Here is a 12,237-nt window from a genome sequence, read left to right as displayed (position 1 = left end):
ATATCTATGGTAAAGTTTAATTTATAAATTAGGACAGTAAGAGATCAGCAATAATTAATAATAAAATGGAACAATTATGACAATAAACTGTAACAAAAGTTATGTGAATGTGGTCTCTCTCTCGCAAAGTATCTTATTATACTATAGTCACCCTTCTTTTTGTCAGGATGTGAAATGAGAAAATGCCTACACGGCAAGATGATAAAATGCAGTGCAGGGAGGAGAACGACAGGGCAGTGATACAGTGTCGGGCTACTACTGACCTTCTGACCACCTGTTAGGAAGAGGATCCTCTGCTTCTGGGTCCCTGTGGGTTGTGGGCAACTGAAACTGTGGGAAGGAAAACCGCACCTACGGGGCACTACTGTACGCTTTGCACACTGCGATGAGGGTTAAGTGTGATACCGTATGAACTATAACTTTCACAAGTGCCTTTCACGATGACTACCTCACTGTAGGCACGCAGTAGATGTTATTTCCTTTTTTTGTTAGTCTGGCCCTTTATGTTCCTTTCCCTGTAAGTAACAGGAAGTAGGGTATCCTTAGTTGTTATGTAGTTTTGAGCTTCACCAAGGGCCAAATTGGAGACAGCCTGGTCTCTGCCAATCTACAGTTACCCTAAACTGAAGCCACAAAGATGCAAAAACTTCAGGTTTGTAATAGTACTCTCCATGTCCATATAATACTGCTCTTCTTGTGTGTTATTTCTGTTTTTCCAGGACCCGAGTCCTTGGGAGCTGCTCTGCAATGAAAAAAGTGAGCAAATAATAGCATATTTGAAATGAGCCAGGAGGAACTCATAGCTGTTAGAGGGGACAGCAGGTTCACTTTTGGCTCAAGGAAGATAGGGGCGTTTTGTATACGGTAGGTGGTGAAAAGGCGCTGGAATGTCCCAAAACACTAAAATTAGAAAAGAAAAATTCTTCACGACTCAAAGATTAGTTTAGTAGAGCTTTTTTTTTTTTTTTTAAATTTTATTGGAAGCTAAAACATGTATTACATCACCCTGGCAGGCCTGTTTTTAATGATCTGTAAGCTTCAATGAAGCAAGTATCATTTAAGGCTTTGAAGGGAGAGAAAAAAGGGTGTTTCAGGTCCCTCAAACAATTTACTGCTCCAGTATTTCTAATAATCATGTGATTATCCTTTTGACGGGAGAGCAAAGGAAAACAGAAACCTGTGGAAACTGGAGTTGGACAAGAGAACAAAGTTCATAGATGAAATCCTGTCTAATATTGGCAGCTGAAACGAGACTCACCCCTTACGGCCTTTAAAAAACTGATCCAGCACAGTCCCTTTTGTTCCCCTTTGAGGTTTCTAAGTGTCACAAAAGGCTCTTCAGGCTGATCTAAACAATCATGGGAAAGTTCTTTCAGGAAAAAGATGCAATGGTACTGCACTTTGTCATGGTCATGCCATTGGTAGGCCATTTCCCCTCACAGATGTATTTCTCTAATTAGAGGGATGAGCTGAAGACAAGCAATTTTTAAGTCAATCAATACAATTAAAATATCTCCAAATAACACAATAGTTTTAGTTCTGTGATAATTACCTTCCTCTGTTCCAAAACGGAACTCTTTCTACTATTAGTGTATGGTTAAAAAAGATGACCCCCAGGAACCTCTGACATAGTGCCTGACATACAGCAGGCACTCAATAAATACTTGCTGAATGAAAGAATGAATACATAGAGCAAAACAAACATCTTCTCTTTACGGCCTCTGTTCTTTTTGTATTAATCTGAGGCTACTTTAGCTTCTTGAGAACCACATCGTCCTGCTGTTCAAGACTCAATTCAAGTCTCTTGTAGTTGTATCGCCAAGGTGCATGTTATCATGCCTCTTTTTCTTTCTTTCTTTTTTTTTTTTTAAATGATTTTTTATTATATTATGTTAGTCACCATACAGTACATCCCCGGTTTCCGATGTAAGGCTCGATGATTCATTAGTTGTGTACATGCCTCTTTTTCTTGACCCATTTTTTCAGTTGGGTGTTTTAAAATTTTTTTGTATTTATTATTTTGTATTTTCCCATTTTAGTTGTAAAATGAGCCTATTGCCCAAGCCTGGAACCCGTCTAACTGGAACATAGAGGTAAGAGTTACATACAAACAACAACAGATTAGCTTCTCAGTTCCCTTGGCACCCTCTAAGTCACCTTTCATGACACTCATTATACTCGTGTTACTTATTCATTCACTCATTTATTTATTTGACAAATATTTACTAAGTCTCAATGTGTGTCAGGCACCATTCTCAACACGGAGGATATAGCAATGAACAAAAGGGACCGAAATCCCCACCCCTGTGGTGTTTACATGTGAGTGCAGGGAAGGTCAGGCAAAACAAGAAAAACATGTCATGAAAAACAAAATAGTAGAGGGTTTATTCCAGATTACAAGAAACTAAAGAGATGTTACCAAGTACAATGTGTAAACCTTGATTCTACCCTGGGTCAGAAAACAAACAGCTAAATATATTTGAGAACAATTGGGGAAATTATAATTTGCACTGGATGTTAGATTATGTTATAGAATTGTTGTTCTTTTTTGGGTTTTTTAGAGGTGGGGAGGGGCAGAGGGAGACAGAGAGAGAATCTTAAGCAGGCTCCACACCGGGGTCGATCTCACCATCCCGAGATCATGACCTGAGCCAAAATCAAGTGTTGGACACTTAACTGAGCCACCCAGGGGCCCCTGTTGTTCATTTTCCTAAACGTGATAATAACATCAGGGTTATGCAGGATAATAGCAGAATTCCCTTACTTCTAGAAATATGTCAGGGTAAGGTGTCAGGGTTCCTGTAACTTAGTTTCAAATGATCTATCTATCTATCTATCTATCTATCTATCTATCTATCTATCCTCTATTGTGCACAAACACAACAAAATGTTAGTGTTTGGTGAATCCAGGTAAAGGGCATACAGGTGCCTTTATAATACTCTCATAACTTTTTTGTAGGTTTGAAAATTTTTATAATAAGGAGTGGTAGGAGTGGGGGAAACCTATTGCACTTCCAGTCAGAGATGTGGGTCATGATTAATTAGTTTTGACTCTTGTTCTTCAACATTTTTCTTTAAGTGTGTTAATCCCTCATCTGGAAAGATCTCCTTTCATTGTATACCTAGTAACACTTTCCCTTTTCCACTGCAGCCATAGGAAAGGCTGGGATATGGGATAGCCACAGGATATTCTCTCAAAATATCTCTTTGCTATGACTTTGTTAAATTAACATTTAATAGGTGGAGCACAGGATGCTAGATGGTGAGTCTTGGTTCAACAGTAGACCACAAGAGAAACTGAAATAGATATGTTTATTTCCAACAGGTCCTGGAAGAAGACAAAGCACACCTTGAGGGGCCACATGGGGAGGTCAAGGCAGGGTGCAGAGAGAGAGAATGACAACATGCCTGGAACCTGGGACAACATGCCTTTATTAGGGTCTGTGGGTGGCGTGCTTTGAGGTTTCCAGGCTAAGGCTGGATTGGTCAATTCAAACCAAAAGAGTGAGGCTTTAGTGAGCTCCACGGGGGTCTTATTTAAGGGGCGCACAAGGGAAGGCGCTGGGACGTGGGGAAGACTGTGGATCACAAGGGTTGTTAGGGAAGTCCTATCAGGAACTCAACTGCCAGTGACTCTGCCAGCTGTTATCTAGAGCATTCGCTTGCCTGGGGGGACTAGTGTCAGTTTAAGGTCCCTGCGGGCCAAACAAAATGGAGGCTGAGGCCACGAAACCTGTAGCAGCTTAGCTCAATTCTCTATACTCTTCCTTCAACTTGATCTGAAATACTGCTTTTACATATACGTTATTCACACACTTTATAGTTGCATTCAGGAAAGTAATAAAATAATTACAAAGTGCAGGAAAAACACAAGGACAAAGTATGAAGCAAATCAGCCACCAAGCCAGTAATATGGGGTGTATATTAGATTCCTATGGCTGCTGTAACAAATGACCACAAACTCAGTGGCTTGAAACAACTGAGATTTATTCCCTTAACAATTCTGGAGGCCATAGATCCAACATGTGTCTTCCAGAGCTAACCAAGGGGTCAACAAGGCTGGTTCCTTCTGAAGGTTCTAGAGGAGACTGTTGCCCTGGCTTTTCCATCTTCTAGAGACTGTTCTCATTCCTTGGCTTGTGGCCCTGTCCTCCCCCTGCTTTTGGCTTTCACGTTGCTTTTTTCCTTTTCTATTATCAAACCTTGTCTGCCTCTTACAAGGACACTTGTGATTATATTATCCAGGATAATCTCCTCCATCTCAAGATACTTTACTTAATCCTACCTGCAAAGTTCTTCTCGCCATATAAAATGACATTCATAGGTTCCAGGGCTTAGGAACTGGATATCTTTGGGTGCTGTGCCATTATTCAGTTTACCACAGGGTGAGAGAAAAAACAAAGGGTCATACAAATAGGAAATAAAGGAGCGGATCCTCACTTATTCTTTTGAAAATAAACTGGAAGGTACAATATCATTCCTCCTTAGAAAGGGTATTCCTCATCACCGTAAACACTTAGACTAAGTAAACCTGGGTGGAGGTTTTCAGACCTCACTTTCCTTTTGGCTCTACCACTGACTATTTAAACAATGTCAGACAAATCATTTATCTGCTATGCTTCAATTTCCTTGTCTTTAAACCAGATATAATAATATTTACTCAAATGGTGCTTGAGAAGATTCAATATTGTAATGCATGAAAAGATTTAACACAGTTCCTAACACATTTAAATGATGGTTGTTATTATAATTATTTAATTATTCACAGAACAGGATGCACAACCTTCACGATGCTAAATCAGTACATAGTATTTCCAGAAGCCTCTCGTGACCCCTACTTCTATGTGCATTTCATAGAATAAGTAAAGCTTACTCAAATGTCAACATTTTTTTCCAATTTTAAGCATATTTGACGGAAGTATCTCTAAACTGTATCACAAACTACCTTGTCTTACCAAAAAGATAATAGTGAACATAGTTACCTTTTGCTTAATCATTCTGGCTTAACATTATGAATATAGCTTATTGTCCTGGAACATAATAGAAAGATATCCTCAAAGAGCAAAAAGATTAATAAAATCATTTATTTGTTCCCTATATGGTAAATGACCTTAAAATACTGCTTTTAATATGGATTTTCTCTTCACTGTCTGGATCTCTAGTGACTCTCTTTTCTGATAACATTTATCATGATTGTTGGTTTGTAGCTGTGATATTGTGATTTACAAAAAGTATATTTTTGGTCATTGGGATGAACAAAATATATTTCTCATATATATTTGGTCTTCGGGCACAGTTCCTGTCTCACAGCTCCCAAAACCCTTGGAATTTCCGAAGTGTCAAGAGTGATAAAAGTGTCTTTTGTTTGTGAATGAGGTGGCTTTTGAAAGCATGTAAGGATGTGGTTGCCAGAACCAACCTTGTGACTAGGGGGTTGGAACTTTCAGTCCCATCCCCCTACTGCTGGGGAGGGGAGAGGGCCTGGAGATAGAGTTCAATTGCCAAACGCCAATGATTTAATCAACCATGCCTATGTAATGAAGCCTTCATAGAAACCCAAAAGGATGGGGTTCTGAGAGTTTCTGGGTTGGTGAACACGTGGAGATTTGGGGAGAGTGGTGCAGTTGGAGAGAGCATGGAATCCCAGTGCCCTTTCCCCATAGCTTGTCTTATGTATCTCTTCCAACGGGCTGTTCCGGAGCTATTTCCTTTTATAATAAACCTGTAGTCTATTAAGTAAAATGCTTGTCTGAGTTCTGTGAGCTGCCCTAGCAAATTACTCAAACCTGAGGAAGAAGTCCTGGGAACCACAGATTTATAGTTAATTGGTCAGAAGTACAGATAACAACCTGGGCTTGCCATTGGCACCTTCAGAAGTAAGGTGGTGAGGGGCAGGCTTGTAGGCCAGAACCTTTATCCTCTGGAATCAGATGCTATCTCCAGGTTGATAGTATCAGGATTGAGGTGCATTAAGCTGAATTCTTGGACACCCTGCTGGTGTCTAAAAACTGCTTGGTGTGGTGTGGGAAGCCACTCCCCTATATTGGAATTGGGTCCAGGAACCTAATTTAGTGGCTATGGCTAGCAATACTTTAGACCACTTTCACTTTTTTTAAAATCTGCAATTGATGACCTGATCAGTATTGAAGGTTATGCATTTATAAGAAGCTCCCTGTGAAACTCTTAGGAGACTTACTGCCTTGCCTATGAAAACACATATAAACTTTGTAAACACTGGCTCTTCAGGGACCGTTTTTACTCACTTTCAAATTAGTGGCTATGTTTTGAACACCTTAGAAGTTTGATCACTATGTTGGTAAGATATTAAAGAAAGTTCAACCATGTCAGACACTAGCCTGAGGATCTGTCTAATGTTTAATGCAAATCAAAACACTAGGAAAAAAACCACTAGAAAATTAATCAGTTTAAGGTGTGACAGTATCTTCTATTTAATGATCTTATCTTCCCAAAGTGACCCATTAAATTACTCTGTCCACCTGGAGTTGGAGAGTTCTTATGTTTTTGTTTACAATGAACATCAGACAATCCTTGAGGCTAATGATGGACATTCTATACCCGTATGTATACAAATGTATACATAAACAGAGGAAATCTAGATTACCCAGTGATTTAGCCATATTAATTCTTGCTTTGACATTTTTACTGTCAACATTAACTCTCCTGCTTAATTGAGCCCTTTGTTGATAAAATACTTTTTTGTTTGTTGGTTTATATCTTCCCCAAATTGCTCGTTGCCCTCAGGGAAGGCATGTGAACAGCAAGTCTTATCTTTGCTGTAGACTGGGGCCTCTCTGTAAGTTTTAGCTGTGGCCCATTCTTAAATGGAAAGGAGAGCAGGACACTCAGAAAGACAAGCTCATACATTACACAATTAAAATTCAATGAATACTCAGATCAGCCATTACCTACATTTAAGTATAAAATCCTTAATAAAACCAAACAAAATCAATTTTTGGATTAACTGTCATTCAAGTTATCCATGTCACCGGTATTTTCAGGTTGACTATGCATTTTAGGTACGCCCATTAAGTATTACTAAATTGTATTTTTATTAATTGTATTAATGCAATGTAGTCCATTCATTTTAATTTACAAAACACATGTAATGAATTAGAGTGATATATGATGCTTCTTTCTCTATATTTTCCAGGAATCTGAAGAACCATGAGATTTTCTTGTCCTGCTCATGATGGCTTTACAGTAAAGAGCACACGCATTAGATATATACTAATAACAGTATAATAATAAGTGCCATTTACGGGGTACCTACTAAGTGTTAAGCACTGTATAGAGTACTTTTTATATTGTAGTGGTTTTAAGATATGTCAAAAAAATCTCCTGATACTCCCCTCTCTTCAAAAGGTGGATCCTAATTCCCTTCCCCTTCAGTATGTGCTAAACTGAGTGATTCACTTCTAAGGAACAGAATAAAACCAAAGTGACAGTATGTGACTTCAGAGACTAGGTCATAAAAGGTACTGTGGCTTCCTGCTTACTCTCGCTCTCTCTCTCTGAGATCACTTTTTTTTGAGGAAGCCACTGCCATAATCATGAGGAATATGAACTACCAAGGCCTCCTGACAACAGTACTACAAGTGAGTTTAGGAGTCCCATTCAAGCCTTCAGATGATGGCAGCCCCAACCTAAGTCTTGATTTCAAGCTTACAAGGGACCTTGAGCCAGAACCATCCAAGTAAGTTGTTCCCACGTTCCTGATACTTAGAAACTGTGTCAAATAATGTTTACTGTGTTAAGCCTCTAAGGTTTGGGGTCATTTATGACATAGCAATAGATAACTAATACATACACATACGTATATATTTTTATTCTCACAACCACCACGGGATAAGTGGTATTCTGAGGAAACTAAGGCTTAGGTGGTTACTTAACTTACTCAAGGCCACACAGGTTTTGGTTGCAGACCCATGATACCATGCCCATATTTGCTCCACTGTATTATACTATCTCTTTTCACGTCCTGTTTCTTTCAGGCAGCTTATCAGCTATCTCTCCCCAACTTTGATTAGCTTGCCGTCAATGCTCTCATTCAAAAAAATGGCTAAGGACATAGTCCAGAATTACACTTCTGGAGATGTCCCTTTAGGATGATATAAACCCATTAATTGGCACATTTTTGGTATGATTGTTCAACCAATTATTTATTATCCATCCTATATTCCTTCTGGTATTCACAAGGATATCGCAGAGATGTTGTCAACATCCTGCTGAAATTCAAATAAACTAAATGAATATAATAAATATAGCCATACTAAGTACAGATTCCTCCCAATTTACCAGTCTAGTAATCCCTTTAGAAAGGGAATAAGTTTGCATTGACTATTTCATTTCCTCCTCCTTCAGTATTATGGACATTACCATCATGCATTACTACTCCCATCACCTCACAATTATCACTGATTTTGATAAATAAGTAACCATTTTAGATACACTATTTGGTTTAAACCTCAGGACTACCCTATGAAGTAGGTTGTTCTCTTATTACTTCTACTTTACAAATAGGGAAATTTGGCTTATAGAAATTAAATAACTTGCCCAATGTCATTTTACTAAGAGGTGAAAGAGCTGGGGTTGAAAGCAGGCCTTCCTTACCCACCAAGTGTGGGCTTTCTTTCTTTCCCTTTCCCCACTTTTCTTCTCTCCTCTCCTCCTGTCCCCTCGTCCTCTCGCCCTACTTCTTCTTCAATAAATTCTGATAGGTTTACAGTTATCACAGCTTCCTTTCCTGAATATCTACAGATACTTATTTGTTTAATAGTTGAAGAATATCACCCAAGATAGATATCAAGGTCACCAACCTTCAGTCTGCTGAAATGACCTTCTGAATATTGGTTCCCTGACTCCAATCTTTGGAGCTTCTCTGCGCCCCACCCCTCCATAATAGGCACAATTTCCACTTTCTAAAGAATGCCAGCAGTGGTTCAGCCAGCTTATCTACTAGGTCTCTGTACTCTGGAATGTAAATTAGTTCCAGAAACTTGAGTTCATTTAAAGCAGTTAGGTGATCTCCTACAATCCCAGTCATGTTTGATTTCATTCCCTGGAACTACAGTTCATTTTATCTTTTTCAGTCCAAACAGCATCCTCTTTAGGGATCCCTGGGTGGCTCAGTTAGTTAACGTCTGCCTTCAGCTCAGGTCATGATCCCAGGGTCCTGGGATGGAGTCCCTCATCGGGCTCCTTACTGAGCAGGGAGCCTTTTTCTCCCTCGGCCTGCTGCTCCCCCTGCTTGTGCTCTCTCTCTCTTTCTCTCTCTCTCTGACAAATAAATAAATAAAACCTTTAAAAAAAAAAAAAACCCAAACAAACAGCATCCTCTTTGAGAAGACTAAATCAAAATAGAAGGTGAATGCTGTTTTTTTTTCATTCATTAATAGTATACCATCCACATAGCCTTCATTGTTCTTTTTGCTACAGTGTAATTTTTAAAAGTTTTATTTATTTAAGAAACCTCTACATCCAATGTGGGGCTCCAGCTCAAGACCCTGAGATCAAGAGTTGCACACTCCTCTGACTGAGCCAGCCCAGCACCCTGCTGCAATGTAATTTTTTAATAAGGAAGACTTTTATATATGCACCTCTATGTTCATTGCAACATTAAAAAAAATTTTTTTAAAGATTTTTATTGATTTATTTGACAGAGAGAGCCAGCGAGAGAGGGAACACAAGCAGGGGGAGTGGGAGAGGAAGAAGCAGGCTCCCAGCGGAGGAGCCCGACGTGGGGCTCGATCCCATAACGCCAGATTCACGCCCTGAGCTGAAGGCAGACGCTTAACGACTGAGCCACCCAGGCGCCCCAACATTTTTAAATTTTTTATTTAAAGTCAATTAATTAACATATAATGTATTACTGGTTTCAGAGGTAGAGGTCAGTGATTCATCAATCTTAAATAATACCTAGTGCTCATTACATCACATGCCTTCCTTAATGTCTATCACCCTGTTACTCCATCCTCCCACTCACCTCCCCTATTGCAACATTATTTATAATAGCCAAGATGTGAAAGCAACTTGTCTATTGATAAATGCATGGATAAAGATGTGATATGTATATATATACGTATCATACACATATATAATGGAATATTACACAGCCATAAAAAGGATGGGATCTTGCCTTTTGCAACAACATGGATGGACCTAGATGGTATTATGCAAAGTGAAATAAGTCAGACTGAGAAAGGCAAATGCTGTATAATTTTGCTCATATGTGGAATTTAAAAAACAAAACAAATTAAAAAACAAACAAAAGACAGAATCAGATCTATAAATACAGAGAACAAACTGATGGTTGCCAGAAGGGAGAGAGGCGGGGAGATGGGAAAAAAGGGTGAAGGGAAGTGGGAAATACAGGTCTCCAGTTAGGTAATGAATAAATCATGGGAATAAAATGTATATCATAGAATACAGTCAATTATATTGTATAGTTGTATGGTGACAGATAATAAACTCACTTGTAGTGGGCCTAGCAAAACATAGAGAGATGTTGAATCACTCTGTTGTATACTTGAAACTAATGTAACACGTGTGTCCACTGTACTCAAATAAAAAATTAAAATAAAAAAATTAAAAGGAAGACTTTTTATTTTTTAAAAAAGATATTATTTATTTATATAAGAGAGAGCATGAGTGCGTGGGTCTCAGTTCCAGGACCCTGAGATCATGACCTGAACCGAAGTCAGATACTTAACCTACTGAGTCACCCAGGCGCCCCAAAGGAAGACTTTATATTGTCTTCAGTATTCTAGTCTCTTATTTCCCCCTTAATTTAATACAATTCAGTAAATATTCATTTATACATGCTTTGATCCAGGCACTTGGCTAGATGCTAGGAACAAAGAAGTAAGCAAAACAGATAAATGCTCTTATGGAGCTTATAGTCCAATAAGAAAGGCAGATTTTAAGCTAACAATTGTATGTATGAGAAGTGTCAGGAAAAGAGTGTATAAGAAGCATATTAAGCCTAACTAAAAAGTTCAAGTCTTCTTGGGAAAAAAGGCACTTAAAAAATATTACCAATCATATATAAACTCTTTCAAGAAAGACAGGAGGCAATATTTCCAAACTCATTTTATGAGGCCAGAATAATCCTGACTCTCAAACTTACAAGAAAACTGTAGCCTAAAATATCTCATGCAGATAGATAAAAAAAATCATTAACAAAATGTTAGTTAAAAGAATCCAATGAAATATGAAAATGATAATAAATCATGACTAAGGTGGATTTACCCACATGAACAAGTACAGAAGAGAAAAATCATATATCACTCAATAGATTCAGAAAAATAATAAAAAATTAAGTACCAATTCACAATAAAAATTCTCACCAACAAAGAATAAAAGTAAACTTCTTCAACCCTAATAAAGGGCATCCATGAAAAACCTATTTAATTCTAAAGACTGAAAACTTTCTGGCCAAAGCAAGGTTATCTGCTCTTACCACTTCTATTTAATATTGTAATGAGGTCCTACTCTGTGCAATAAAGAAAGGAAAAAGAAAGACCCCTACCGAGATTGGAAAGGAAGAAGTAAAACTTTCTCTATTTGCATGTGACATGATTTTGCAAGCAGAAAATTCTAAGGAATCTACAAAGAAACTATGAGAACTAATAAGTGAATTTAACAAAGTCACAGGATACAAGTGGAATATACAAAAAGCAATTATATTTCTACAGTCATGCAATGAAAAATTGGTAAAGAAAAAAACTTTAAACAATAACATTCTTTATAATATTATAACAAAACATCAAGTATTTAGGGATAAATTCAATAAAATGTGTAAGATCTATATACTAAACACTATGATGCATTGCTGAGGTAAATACAAGAAGACCTAAGGAAAAACGTACTATGTCCATGGATTGGAAGATTCAATATTATGAAGTTGACAATTCTCCCCAAATTGATCTACAGTCTTCAAATCTCAATCAAAGTCTTCTCAGGATTTCTTTTCTTTTCTTTCCTTCTGTCTGTCTGTCTTGTAGAAATTGCCAACTTTATCCTAAAAGTTACATGGAAATGCAAGGGACCTCTAAAGACCAAAACAATCATGGAAAAGCAAAAGCTGAAGTGTATACACTACCTTACTATAAAGCTAAAGTAATCAAGACTAAAGTTTAACAAGTAGATCAAGAGAACAGAATAGAGAATCTAGAAATGCACTCACACATATAAAGTCAATTGATATATATATATATA

General features: G+C 37.9%; 1 protein-coding gene across 1 annotated transcript in view; it reads right to left on the bottom strand.

The window, feature by feature from the left end:
- CUNH11orf49 (chromosome unknown C11orf49 homolog) overlaps positions 1 to 12,237 on the bottom strand; it is a 180,743-nt gene that overhangs the window by 56,319 nt on the left and 112,187 nt on the right. The gene's annotated exons all lie outside the window — the stretch shown is intronic.

This window comes from Ursus maritimus, unplaced genomic scaffold (genome assembly GCF_017311325.1).
Source record: "Ursus maritimus isolate PB19 unplaced genomic scaffold, ASM1731132v1 scaffold_23, whole genome shotgun sequence".
NCBI classification, from domain to species: Eukaryota; Metazoa; Chordata; class Mammalia; order Carnivora; family Ursidae; genus Ursus; species Ursus maritimus.
This window is presented reverse-complemented; position numbering and strand designations above follow the sequence as displayed.